The sequence below is a fragment of the Periplaneta americana genome, chromosome 10 (genome assembly GCF_040183065.1).
Source record: "Periplaneta americana isolate PAMFEO1 chromosome 10, P.americana_PAMFEO1_priV1, whole genome shotgun sequence".
NCBI classification, from domain to species: Eukaryota; Metazoa; Arthropoda; class Insecta; order Blattodea; family Blattidae; genus Periplaneta; species Periplaneta americana.
The window spans coordinates 75,532,412-75,546,342 of NC_091126.1; positions in this window are offsets into that span (position 1 = coordinate 75,532,412).

The window sequence follows — 13,931 nt, forward strand, 5'->3', positions numbered from 1 at the left end:
TTTCCCTATTTTCCCATCAAGTTTCCACCTATTTTCCGACACATTTCCCTCTAACTTCGCTTTATTTTCTGCTCTATTTTGTCGCTACTTTCCCCTCTAAAATCCATAATATTTTCCGCTTTATTTTCCGTAAGTTTCTCTCTATTGTTCACCTTAATTTCCGCCAGTTCTCGTCTATCTTCCGCTCCCGTTTCCCTCTATTTTCCGCCCTATTTTCCCTCTAAGTTTGAGGATTCCATGTTTGGCGTTCAGATTTCCCGGTTCTGGGTTCACGGATCCGTATTCAGGTTCAAGGTTCAGGACTCCGAGTTCCGTGTTCTGGTTTCAGGGATCCAGGTTATCGATTCAGGGCTAAAGTTAAGGATTCCTATTTCCTGCTCCTTGATTCTGGCTTCCAGATTCCGGAAACAGGGATCAGGTTTCCGCGTAACGAGTATTGGGCCCAGGGTTACGAGACAAATAGTACGGGTTGACAGTTCCGGCTTCCGGGTTCAGGGTGGTTCAGATATGCGGGTTCTTTTTTCAGGGTTCAGGTTTCAGAAACCGGGTTCCGGGTTGAGGGTTCCGGTTTTAGGCTTCCAATATCTTGATTCCGGATTCACGGTTCCGTGTTCGGGGTTCAGGATACGGCTATTTTCTTCCATCTTCATTGTTCCAGGTACATCTCTTTTTTCTGAATTCCGGTTTCAGACTTCTAGATTCACATTTACACTTTCAGATTATAAAGTTCCGGGTCCTACCAATCCCAGGTTCCGGGCACTTACAACCGTTTCCCGATTGTTGGGTTACGGGTTCCAGTAACCAGGTTAAAGTATCTGGCTACTGAGTTCCGGATTCTGGTTGCGGGTTCCCAGTACTTGCATCCTGCTGCACTACTGAGTGTTCAGGTTCCAAGTTTCCGATTTCCTTGTCCGAGTTCTAAGTTTCTGGGTTACTGTTACTGATTTGCGGGTTCCAGATACCGAGTCACGGTTTCCGGTTTCCTTGTTCCGGATTCGCGGCTGCTATTACCGGGTTTCAGTTTCCGGGTTCCGGATAATTGTTTCAAATTCCCGGATTAGAGTTAAGGGGTTCCGGGCTCCGGCATTCCGATTCCTATTTCCGGGGTTCCGGGTTCCGAGTTTCCAGCTCCAGATTCGAATCTCCTCGTTCCGGTTTCAAAGTTGAAGTTTCCGCTTTTTGGGTTCCGGTTTCAAGGTTCCAGTATCCAGTTCGCTGTTTTTGGGGGTTCTGAGTTTCCGGGTTCCGGCTACCGGGTTCCTGTATCCGAGTGCCAGATTCCGCTTTCAGGTTCCTTGAGTTTTAGAAGTTCCGCGCTTCGGGTGTCCGGATTCCGGTTTCTGTATTCCGGTTACCATATTCAGAATTTTCCAGGTTTCGGGATCTTGCTTCCATTTTCGGGTTCCGGGTTCCGCTTCAAAGGTTCTAGTTTCTGGTTTTAGGTTTCCGGTTTTGGTGTTCCGGTTTCCAGGTTCCAGTATCCGGTTCGCGGTTTTTAGGTGTTCCGGGTTTCCCGGTTCCAGGTTTCAGGGTTTATGACTTCCGTTCTCTGGTTCCGGGATCCGTGTTCTGGAGTTCAGGGCTACGCGTCCAGACTTTCAATCTCAATGTTCCGGTTCCAGGATTTCCGGGGCTCCGGATTTCCGTCTTCGGTGGTACCTTGTCCAGATTCCGGGGTTCCGGGTCCAGATTTTTAAACTTCATGTTCCGGTTCCAGGGTTTCCCGGGTTCTGGAACCCGGATTCCCGAGTTCCGGGGTTTCGTGACTATGTTTCCGGGATTCCGGGTCCAGATTTCTAATCTCCTTGTTCCGGGTTCCAGGTTATCGGGTTCGGGGGTTCGGTTCCCGGGGGTTCAGGTTTCCGGGCTCCGGGTTTCGCGTCCACACTTTCAGTCTCCATGTTCCGGGTCCAGGATTTCGGGGTACCGTATCTCCGGGCCCAGGATTTCCGGGTTCCGGGGGTTCCTGGTCTTCTTTCCTGAGTTCCGGAATCAGGGTTTTCACGTTCCCGATCCAGAATTTCAATCTCCATGTTCCACTTCCAAAGTTTCCCACGTTACGGGTCTCTGGGCCGGATTTCCGTGTTACGTTGTTTCCTGCTCCTGTTTCTTGCGTTCCAGGTTTCCTGGTTCCGGATCCAGATTTCCAATCTCCTTGTTCAGGTTCAAGGATTTCCCAGGTATTAATGACCCGGATTTCAGGCTTCCGGGGGTTCCTGGTCTTATTTCCGGGTTTCCGTGTTCCGGGTCCAGATGTTCAAATTCCATGTTCCGCTTCCAGGGTTTGCAGGGTTCCGGGGCCCGGATTTCATCGTTCCGTGGTTTCCTGACCATATATCCGGGGTTCTGCATTTCCCAGTTCCGGGCCAGATTTCTAATTTCCTTGTTCCGTGTTCCACGTTTCCGGGTTCCAGGATTCAGGGGTTCTGGCTTCCGGGCTCCGGATTTCGTATCCAGATTTTCAGTCTACATGTTCCGGTTCCAGGGTTTCGGGGGTACCGTGTCTCCGGGCCAGGATTTCTGGATTCATGTTCTTGTTTCCGGGGATCCGGGTTTCCCCGTTCCGATTCCAGATTTTCAATCTACATGTTCCAATTCCAGGGTTTCCCAGGTTCAAGTTCTCTGGGCCTCAGATTTCGGGATTCCGGTTTTTCCGGTTCCGGGTCCAGATTTCCAATCTCGTTCAGGTTCCCGGAGTTCCGGGAGTTCCTGGTCTTATTTCCGGGTTTCCGTATCCTGGGTCCAGATTTTCAAAATTACATGTTCCGGTTCCAGGTTTTCCAGTGTTCCGTGACACGGATTTCCGCGTTCCGGGGTTTCCTGACCATGTTCCCTGGGTTCCGGATATTTCGGTTCCGGGCCAGATTTCTAATCTCCTTGTTTCGAGTTCCAGGTTTCCAGGTTCAGGTTTCCGTGGTTCCGGTTCCGGGCACCGGGTTTCGTGTCCAGATTTTCAGTCTCCATGTTCCGGTTCCAGGGTTTCGAGGTACAGGGACTCCGAGCCCTGGATTTCCGGGTTACGGGGGTTCCTGGTCGTGTTTCTAGGTTCTGGGATTCCCCGTTCCTGATCCAGAATTTCAGTCCCCATGTTCCGATTCCAGGGTATCCCATGTTCCATGTACCCGGGCCCCGGATTTCCGAGTTCTTGGGTATTCTGGTCCTGTTTCCGGGGATCCGATTTCCCGGTTTCGAGTCCAGATTTTCAATCTCCATGTTCCGGTTCCAGTGATTACCATGTTTCCGGACCCCGGATGTTCGCGTTCGGCGGTTTCCTTACCGTGTTTCAGGGGGCTCCGGTTTTCTCGGTTCCAAGTCCAGATTTCCGATTTCCTTTTTACGGGTTCCGGTTTCCGGGGGTTCTGGGCTCCGAGTTACTGGTCCAGATTTTCAGTCTCCTTGTAGAAGTTCCAGGGTTTCCCAGGTAACAGGCTTCCGGTCCCCGGATTTCCGGGTACCGGTTTTCTGAGCTCCGGGTTTCCGGGCGACGGGCTAACTATTCCAGGTTTCCGGAATCATTGCTACGGGTTACGAGTTTCCGGGCTCCGGGTTTCCGAACCAATGTTCCGAGATTCCCGGCTTCGCTTTCCTGGGCTCCGGGTTTCCTTGCTAAGTATTCCGGGTTTCCGAGATCAGTTTTCCGGGTTCCCGGTATCCGAGCTCCAGGTTTCTGGGTTTCTTTTCCAGGCTCAGGGTTTCCAAATTAATGTTGCTGGTTTCCGGGTTCGGGTTTGTTGTTCTCCGGGTTTCCGGACTCAGTATTTCGGATTTCCGGGATCAGTGTTCACGGTTCCCTAGATCCAGTTTCCCGGGTTCATTCTTCTGGGCTCCGGGTTTCCGGTGACCGGATTTCAGTACTCAAAGTTCCGTGTTCCGGGTTCGGGGTTTCCAGTGTCTAGGATCAGTGTCCTGGGCTCCGAGTTTCGGATTTCCGGAATCCAGGTTTCCGGGACCCACTTTTCTGGGTTCCGGGTACATATTTTTAAAAAATATTTAATTTTTCCGAAATTTAAAGAAATTCAAAATTTTTAAAAATTTTCAAAGATCAAAAAAATTTCAAAACTTTTCAAGATCGTTCAAAATTAAAACATACTTAAAAATTTTAAAAATTTCAATATTCAGAAAAATTTCGAAAAAAAAAATTTCGAAATTTGATAAAAATTTCCAGAATTTTCCAAAATTAAAAAAAGTTGAGAATTTTAAAAAATCCTCAAAATTTTCCAAAATTCATAAAAAGATCAAGATTTTAAAAAACTTTCCAAAATTGAAAAAAATTCAAAATTCTCAAAAATTTTCAAAAAATTTAAAAAATTCTCAAAAAATTTCAATATTTTCAAAAATTTCCAAAGTTTTTAAGTTAAAAAAATTTCAAAATTATTCAAAATAAAATTCAAAATTTTTCCAAATTGAAAACAGTTCAAAATTTTTAAAATATTTGAAAATTAAAAAAATTTCTAAACTCAGAATTTTCAAAATTTTAAAAAATTTCCAAAATTTTCCTCAAAAAATTTTAAACCATATAAAATTTTCAAAATGTTCCAAAATTTAAAAAAATTCAAAATTTTAAAAACCTTTTTTTTGAATTTCTAAAAATTTTGAAAATTTTGAATTTTTTTAATTTCGGAAAATTTTGAAAATTTTCGATTATGATTTTTTTAATTTTTGGAAAATTTTGTATATCTTTTATTATTTTTGGTATTATTTCTATTTTTGAAAAATTTTGAAAATTTTGAAATATTTTTGTATTTTGGAAAATTTTCGAAATTTTTTGAAAAATTGTAAATGTTTTTGAAGTTTTAATATTTTGATCTGATGAATTTTGGAAAATTTTGAAAATTTCTTTAAATTTTTATTTTTTTTTTAATTTTGAGAATTTTTAAAAATTTTGAAACTTTTTACTTGAAAATTTTTGAAAATTTTGAACTTTCTTTATTTGGAAAATTTTGAATATTTGGAAATTGATTTTATTAATTGGAAAACTTTTGAAAAATTTTTAAAATTTTTATTTTTTTTTTAACTTTGAGAATTTTTAAAAATTTTGAAACTTTTTACTGGAAAATTTTTGAAAATTTTGAACTTTCTTTATTTCGAAAATTTTGAATATTAGGAAATTGATTTTATTAATTTGAAAACTTTTGAAAATTTTGAATTTTTTTTAATTTTGAAAAATTTTGAATTTTTTTAATTTCGGAAAATTTTGAAATTATATTTTTTTGAAAAATCTGGAAATTTTTTAAAATTTTGAAATTTTTTAAAATTTTGAAATTTTTATGAATTATGTAAAATTTGTTAAATTTTTTTAATTTTGGAATTTTTTTTTAATTTTGAAACATTTTGAGTTCATTTTTTTTAATTTTGGAAAATTTTTGGAAATTCTTAAAAATTTTGCAATTTTTTTAATTTTCTAACTTTTTGAAAATATTGAAGTTGTTTTGAATTTTGAAAAGTTTTGAAAATGTATGATAATTTTGAATTTTTTCTAATTTCGAAAATTTTGAATTCTATTTTAATTTCGAAATATTTTGAATAAATTTGATAAATATGTGCCCGGATCCCGGAAAAGAGGAATCCGAAAACCTGGATTCCGGAAACCCGGAACTCAGAGCCTGGAACACTGATCTCGGAAACCCGGACCCCGGAAACACGGAACTTTGTGTCCGGAAACCCAGAGTCCGTAATCCTGGAGCCACGAAAAGGGACCCGGGAAATTGGAACTCCGAAAACCCGGAACACTGATTCCGAAGCCCGGAAACCCGTAGCCGTAAAACAGGTCCCGGAAGCCCGGAATTCCGGTGCCCGGAAAAACGGAACATTTGGTCCGGAAAATCGGATCCCGGAACACTGCTCTTGGAATCCCGGAATACTTAGTCCTGAAACCCGGAGACCGGAAACCCGGTACATTAGTTCGGAAACCTGTAGCCCGGAACACTGAACCCGGAAGCCCTGAAACCCAGAGCCTGGAAACCCGGAACATTGTTCCGGAAACCTGGAACCCGGAATTAATAGCCCGGAAACCCGGAGTCAGGAAACCCGGAAAATTAGTCCGGAAACTCCGAGCCCAGAAACCAGGAACCCGGACACTGGTTCTAGAAACCCGTAATTCTCAGTCCGGAAACCCGGAGCCAAGAATGCCGGTACTCGGAAATCATGGGACCGGAAACTTGGAAGTTGGGAAACCCTGGAACTGGTACTTTGAGACTGAAAAACCTGGACCCGATACCAGGAGTCCGGAACCCGGAAAAAGAAAATTGGAAATCTGGACCCGGAACCGGGAAATCCAGAACCTTGGAAGCAAGGTAGGGAAACCCGGGAACGCGGGAATCCGGGGCCCGGAAACAAGGGAAACCCTGGAACCGAAACTTGGAGAATGAAAATCTTTAACCGGAACCGGGAATAGGACCAGGAACCACTGGAACCCTGAAATCCAGGGCCCGTAATCCCGAAACCCGGGAAATCCTGGAACCGGAACATGGAGATTGAAAATCTGGACCCGAAACCCGGAACCCAAGAATACGGATCCCGGAAACCTGGAACCCGTGAACGGAACCCACAAACCCTGAATCCTGGAACCGAGAAACTCGGAACATCTAAAAAGAGCGAATCGGGTATTGGAGCCTGGAAATCGGATCACCAAAACTGTAAACTGGAAGTTTGAAAGCGGAACCGGAACCCGAAAATGGACGCAAGACCCTGTAACCGAGGAAAACCGGAATTCAGTAACCGGAATACAAAAAACAGAATCTGGACACCTGAAGCGTGGAAACGTGGAACCTCTGAAACTCAGGAAACCTAAAACCGGAATCTGGCACCCGGAAACACGTTCCCCGTAGCTCCAAAAACAACGAACCATCTACTGGAACTTTGAAACCGGAACCAAAAACCGGAAACTGAATCTTTGCAATCGCTACCCGGAGCCAGAAAATGGAAGGTAGAATCCTGTGGCTAGAAACCAGAAATTGGAAGCAAGAACCCGGAATGCGGAAATCGGAAATGGAAACCTGTTACCCCAAAAACCCCGGGAACCTGAAAGCGGAAACTGGCACCTGGAAACCGGAGCGCAAAAATCGGAAAACTGAAACCTAAAACTCGAACCCGGAACCCGAAATGGAAGAAAGAACCCGGAACTGAGGTACCGGAAATTGTAAGCAAAACACGAAAACTGAAACCTGAGAAAAGGAACCCGAAAACCGGAATCTTAAACCTTGAAACCGGAACCCGAAGAGGGAAGCAAGAACCCGGAGCTCGGGAACGAAAAATTGGAAACAAGAACCCGGAAGCCGGAACACAGAAACATGAAGCACGGCACCGGGAATCCCGGGCACTCATACACCCCTAGAACTTGAAACCGGTAACTGGCACCTGGAAACCGGAACACGGAGCCCAAAACTCTGACCCGGAACCCGGAAAACCGTGACCCGTAACCCAGACACCCGTAACCCCCAAAAACTCGAACCGGCAATTGGAACCTTGAAACCAGAACAAAAAGAACCGGAATCTGGAACCTTGAAATCAGCACTCGAACATTGTAACACGAACCTGGATCCCGGAAACCAGAAATTGGAAGCAAGAACCCGGAACCCGGAAACTAAAACCAGGACAACCCTGGATCCCGGAACCCGGCAGTGCAAGCAAAAAACCCGGAAACCAGACACCGGGAATTCGGAAACAGGGACACGGAAACCGGAAACTTGAACTTTGAAACTTGTGACCGAAAACCGTAACGCGGAAACTTAGGACCGAAAACTGGAACCCGGAAAACGGAAGCCGAGAACCGAGCAATCGGAAATGGGGAACAAGTGGCCGGAAGTCAGAAGTATGTATCGCAAACTCGAACCCGGAACCCGGAATCTTAATCCCAGAACCGGAAGACGAGGCCGGGAAACTTAGGGCCGGAACCGTGAAGTATGGACCGGAAACCGGAACCCGGAAATTGGTACCGGGAATCATGCAACCGTGAGCAGAGTCTAAAACACGGCAACTGTGAGCAGAGATCGGAACCCGGAAGCATGTTTCGGGAACTCTAACCCGGAACCCGGGACCTCGGTCCCGGTAACCGGAACGTGGAGTTAGGGTCCCGGTAACCGGAACCTGGAGTTAGGATCCCGGATACATGATCCCGGGAAACCCGAAGGAAACTAAAACCAGAATTCTTAAACCCGGACACCAGTCTCAACCCTGAACCCGGAAGCCTGTACCGGAACCCGTACCCGGAAACTAGAACCGTGTGCCCAGTGCCCGGAAACCAGAATCCAGGATCAAGAAGCCGGAAGTCGAAAGTCACAACCCAGAAACCGCAAGCCGGTGCCCGAGTTCCGGGAACACAAAACTGGATCCAGATGCCCGTAAAACGGAAGCATGTGCTTGATCTAGAACCTGGGACCCGGGATCCGGTACTCTCAATTTGGAACGTGCACAACGGCACCTGAAACCGGAACCCAGAAGCATGTAGCTGGAGAACTGTACCCGGAAGCATATACCAGTATGCCGGATCCCGGAACCTGAAAACGGAACCCTGAACGAAAATCCCGGAAATCTCAACCAGGAAGCCGGAATTCTCTACTTGAATCCGGGACTCTATACCCGTTACACGGAACCCTTATGCCTGAACCAGGAAACCGGAACTCTGAACCTAGAATCTTTGACTCGGAACCCAGGACCAAATACTCGCTACATGGAACCCTGATACCTTAACCTGGAACCCAGAATTATGGCCCAGGAAAGTTGAATACTTAACCCTGAACCCTGGAACCTTAACCATGATTCCTGAAACCGTAACCCGGTACTCGGAGCCTGAGACTCTGAATTCTGAACCCAGATCCTTGAACCCGGTACTCTGAAACCGGAACCGGAACCGTGAATTATGAACGCCGAACACGAAACCCGGAACCCGTACACAGGACCCGGAATTCCTGGACACTGGGACCGGTACCCTGAACCCTGTAGCCGGAACCAGGAAACATGACGCAGGAAACCGGAATCCTTAATCCTGGAACCAGAACCCGGAACCCGAGGCTCGGAGCCCGGGATTCAGTACTAGGGGTTCGGAACACGGAGCTCCCAACTCCAACTTCGACATTAACTTTAACCTTAACTTTACTTTTACGTTAACTTTTACGTTTCCCTTACCTCTCCTCACCATACTTCACTTTACTTCAATCAATTCAATTTAATTTATTTCATTTTATTTTATCGTATATATTTTAATTTAATTTAATTTATTTAATTTTGTTTTAATTTAATTTATTTGAATGTATTCAATTTTTATAATTTCAATTGAATTTAATTAAATTTTTGTTTAATATAATTTAACCTATTTTATTTTATTTCATTTTGTTTCATTTTATTCTAAGTTAATGTTATCATATTAATTGAATTTGAACTTGAGACCCGGAATCCGGAATTCTGAGCATCGAACTTGTTACCTGAGACCTGCAACTCGAGACCCATTTCCCGGAACCCGAAACCCTATAAAAGTAACCAAGACCCGGAAACACGAAATCCGAAGCTCGAAAACCTGAAACCGGAACCCTGAACCCGGAGCACGGGAGAAGGAACCCGGGACTCGGAACCCTGGACCCGGAACCCAGAATTCTGTACCCCGAAACCAAACCCGGAATCTGACACCCGGAACCTTGGACCTGGAACCCGGAACCCATAAATTTTGACCCGGAACCAGGAACCCTGAACCCACAATTCGGGACCCAGAATCCTGAAGCCGGAACCCAGAACCCAGTTCCCGAAACTCGGAACCCAGATCCCGGAACCTATATATTAGGACCCGGAACCAGGAGGCCTGGACCCGTAAGTCTGGACCCAGAATCCTGAACCCGGAACTAGAAATTCGGAATTGAATCTCCAACTCCAACTTTTATATTAACTTTGACGGAAATTTGGACAGAAAATTTGGGGAAAATACAGGGAAACTAGAGCGTAAAGGAGAGGGAAATTAGAGTGGGAAATTGAGGAAATTATAGTGAAATGAACAAGGGAATTAGAGCGGGAAATAGAGGAAAATTAGAGCGGGAATTAGAGGAAAATTAAAGCGGAAATTCGAGAAAAATTTGAGAGGAAACCAGTGACGAAAATAGAGAGATACTAGAGCGAAACAGAGAGGGAAATTTGAGCGGAAATAACAGGAAAACTATTGCTCAAAATACAGAGAAGAAAGAGCGGATTATAGAGGGCAATTAGAGCTGGAAATTGAGGGATACTAGAGCGTATAATGGAGAGAAATTAGAGCTTAAATTGAGGGAAAGTAAAGCGGAAAATAGACGGAATGTAAAGTGAAAGTAGAGCGAAAAATTTAGGTAATAGGGTAAAGTTGCCTATATCGCACCACTTTAGCATTTATAATTTTTATTGAACAATACTTTATTTTCTGCATTCCTTTACAGAGATACACTCCCAGAACATTTACCTTTCATGTAAAAAAGAATTCTTGAATTTGATTTAATAAATTTTATTTAGAATGACATTTTCGAAACACTTATCAGTGGTGCCATTTAGGCAACTAGTTTCCTAAATAACACCTGCGGTTTCTTAAATCGCACCTCTTTATCTGTTGGGAACAGGATGAACGAAAGCTTTTAATATTGAACATATTAAACAGTATTTAATATTAATAATGTAATGAATGGAAATTACAAGTTAATTGATATTAACGAAAGAGAGTAACGCATCTTCAAATGAAATTGAAAAATAGAGCATAAATTACTTAACATTTAAACTGCCTGAATACGTTTTTTATTGTTACACATTCGTCATGTGCTTCACCAGGCAGTTCAGACTGTAACCTGCGTCACCTTTTCTCCACGATTATCTCGAAGCCACCTAAGAACTGCTTCATGATATGGCTGTCTGAAATGGTTTGAAGACAGATATATCTAGAGGCTGGGCCTCTGAGTATTATGACGAGGAAGCTGAAACAGGAGCACACCATTTTCCCGAGATAATCTAGCTTCTAAATTTTTGGAATTAGTCGTATAGGTAGACATACAGAAGCAGCACTTTTTTCTATGGCAGGTTTGAGTGGCAAATAAAATGTTTCACTATTCGACAAATAGTTCACTGTTGATGTAACCTGACTCAGAGCAAACAACTAACGATCCTGGAGGAGCACCAGCTGATAATGTAGGATGGACTGTTTGACGTTTAAAAATTATCATGGGTGGCATAAAATACCTGGTGCGCTTGTACAACACACACTTGTTGTACTAACGCCCTTTTCACCACTTGATATTGCACCCACCTGATGCATTCCTCGTTCAGCTAAAATTTTTGGGGACTTCTTTTGTACGGCTAGAATTGCTACAGTTGCTCATATCACACCGGTGCGAATTAGGCACCTACAAAGTGGTGCGAATTGAGAAACTACGTCATAAGTTATTATTTTCTTCATTCTAGCCTATAATCACCACATGTTCGAAAATCGTACAAAGTTAAATTTTCTTTAATATTTTTTTAAACCAATAACATCTTAAGATTATGGATTCCTTTGCACACAAATCCGCTATTTCGTTACAAAATGTTAGCTAAATAGGCCTATACATCTACCTGAGCGATTATAGTTATTAGATACACTATCACCACGCTGCTGACACAAAGAAGTGGCAGAAATCAAGTGACATGGTGGAAGTTCATATGGTAGATTGTAACAATACCACTAGATGCCACACAACTACAGTAACTTGCTTTAAAATAGCAGTGGTGCCATTTAGGAAGCAGTGCGATTTATGCTACTCTACCCTACTATGCGGAAAATAGAAAGAAACTACAGCGGAAAGTAGAGATAGATTAGAGTGTAAAATAGAGGGTAATTATTGCGAAAATAAAAGGAAAATAACAGCGGAAAATAGAGGCAAATAGAGCAAAAAATTGAGGGAAATTAGAGAAGGAAATAGAGGGACGTTAGAGTGGAAAGTAGAAGGAAATGAGTGCCGATAGCGAAGGGAAATTAGAGCCGAAAATAAAGGAAAATGAGTGCGGAAATTAAAGCTAAATTACATCAGAAAATAGGTTGATTTTAGAATGGTTAATAGAGGGAATTAGAGCGCATAATGGAGGGAAATTAATGCGGAATATAAAGGGAATGAAAGTCAACAGTAAAGAGAGTTCAGAGCGGGAAGTAGAGGGGAAAATGGAGGGAAATTTGGGATGAAAGTAGAGGAAAATAGGTAGGAGAATTAGAGGGCAAAATAAAGCGGAAAGAGAGGGAATTTAGAGAGGAAAATAGAGAAAAATTAGATGTGTAACTACGGGGAAACTAGATCGGAAAATAGAGAGAAATTAGAGTGGAAAATAGAGCGAAATTAAAGCGGAAATTGTAGCAAAACAGAGGGAAATTTGGGTAGAAATTCGAGGGAAATTACAGAGGAAAATACAGGGAAAATAGAGCGGACAGCACAGGGAATCTGGATCGGAAAATAGAGGCAAATTAGAGCGCAATATAAAGATAAATTAGAGCGGACAAGAGAGGGAAATTAGGGCGAAAAACAGCGAAATAAAAGTGGAAATACATGGTAATTGGAACAAAATATAGATGGAATTTAAAGCGCAAGTAGATCAAAATTAGAGCGAAATTAATGCAGAATATAAAGAGAAATTAGAGAGGATGTTGTAGGGAAATTAGAGCGGAAAGCAGAGGGAAATTGCATCGGCAAATAAAAGTAAATTATGGCGGAGACTAGAGGGAAATTAGAGCAGAAAATTGAGATTAGAACGGAATGTAGAGGCAAATTAGATCCGAAAATAAAAGAAAACTAGAGCGAAAGAGACAAGGAAATTGGAACGGAAATTTGAGCGATAACAGTAGGAAATTAGAGCGGAATGTAAGGATGAAATTAGAATAGATAGTAGAGGGAAATAAGGGCGGAAATTAGAGGGAGACTAGAGCGGAAAATAGATGAAAACTAGAGCGGAAAGAGAGGGAATATTGGGGAAAATAAAGTGGAAAGTGGACGGAAATTAGGTCGGAAACTAGAAGTAAGATAGAGCGGAAAATAGAGGGAAACTAAGGTGGAAGATTGAGGGAAATTATATAGGAAAATGGAACGTAAATACAGCGATATTAGAGCGGATAATGGAGGGAAACTATGGCGGAATATAGATCTAAAATAAGCGGAAAATAGAGTAATATAAGTCTAAATTGTGGCTAAATTAAAACTAAATTGACACCAAAGTAAGAGTACGGATTAAAGAAAGACTAAAGTAATATGGAATTGGATTGTAACAGATGGAAATTAGATGGGAACATAGAGCGAATCTAAAATGGAAAATTGAGTGACGTTAGGGCGAAAGTAGCTGGAATTTAAAGCGGAAAATGACAAATTAAGGCGGAAAAGAAACAAAATTAGAGCGAAACATTGCGGAAAACTTTAGGGAAAATAGACGGAAATCACATCGGAAATTGGAGCGAAATTAGAGCGGAAAATAGATAGTAGAGCAAAAATTAGACGGAAATTACAACGGAAAGTGGAGGGAAATTAAAGCGTAAATTAGAGTGAAATTAGATCGGAAAATAGACTAAACCAGAGCGGAAAATATAGTTAAATTCGTGTGTTAAATAGAGCGAAATTAAGCGGATAGTAGAGCGAAAAATAAGGGAAATTAGAGCGAAAAATAGAAAGAAAATAAAACGAAAAATAGAGGGAAATTATACCAAAAAAATAAAGTTACATTAGAGCGTAAAATAGGAGGAAAATAAGTAGAGGGAAGGTAGATGGAAATTAGAGCGGAAAATAGAGGGGAATAAAGCGAGGAATTAGAGCGAAACATAGAGAGAAATTAGAGCAGATATAGCCGCAAATTAGAGCTAAAATAAGCGGGAAATTACAGCGGAAACTAAAGGAAAAAGAGGAAATAGAAATTAGAGCGGCAAATAGAAGGAAACTAGAGCGGAAAATAGAGAAAAAAATTAGAGGACAAAATAGAGGGAC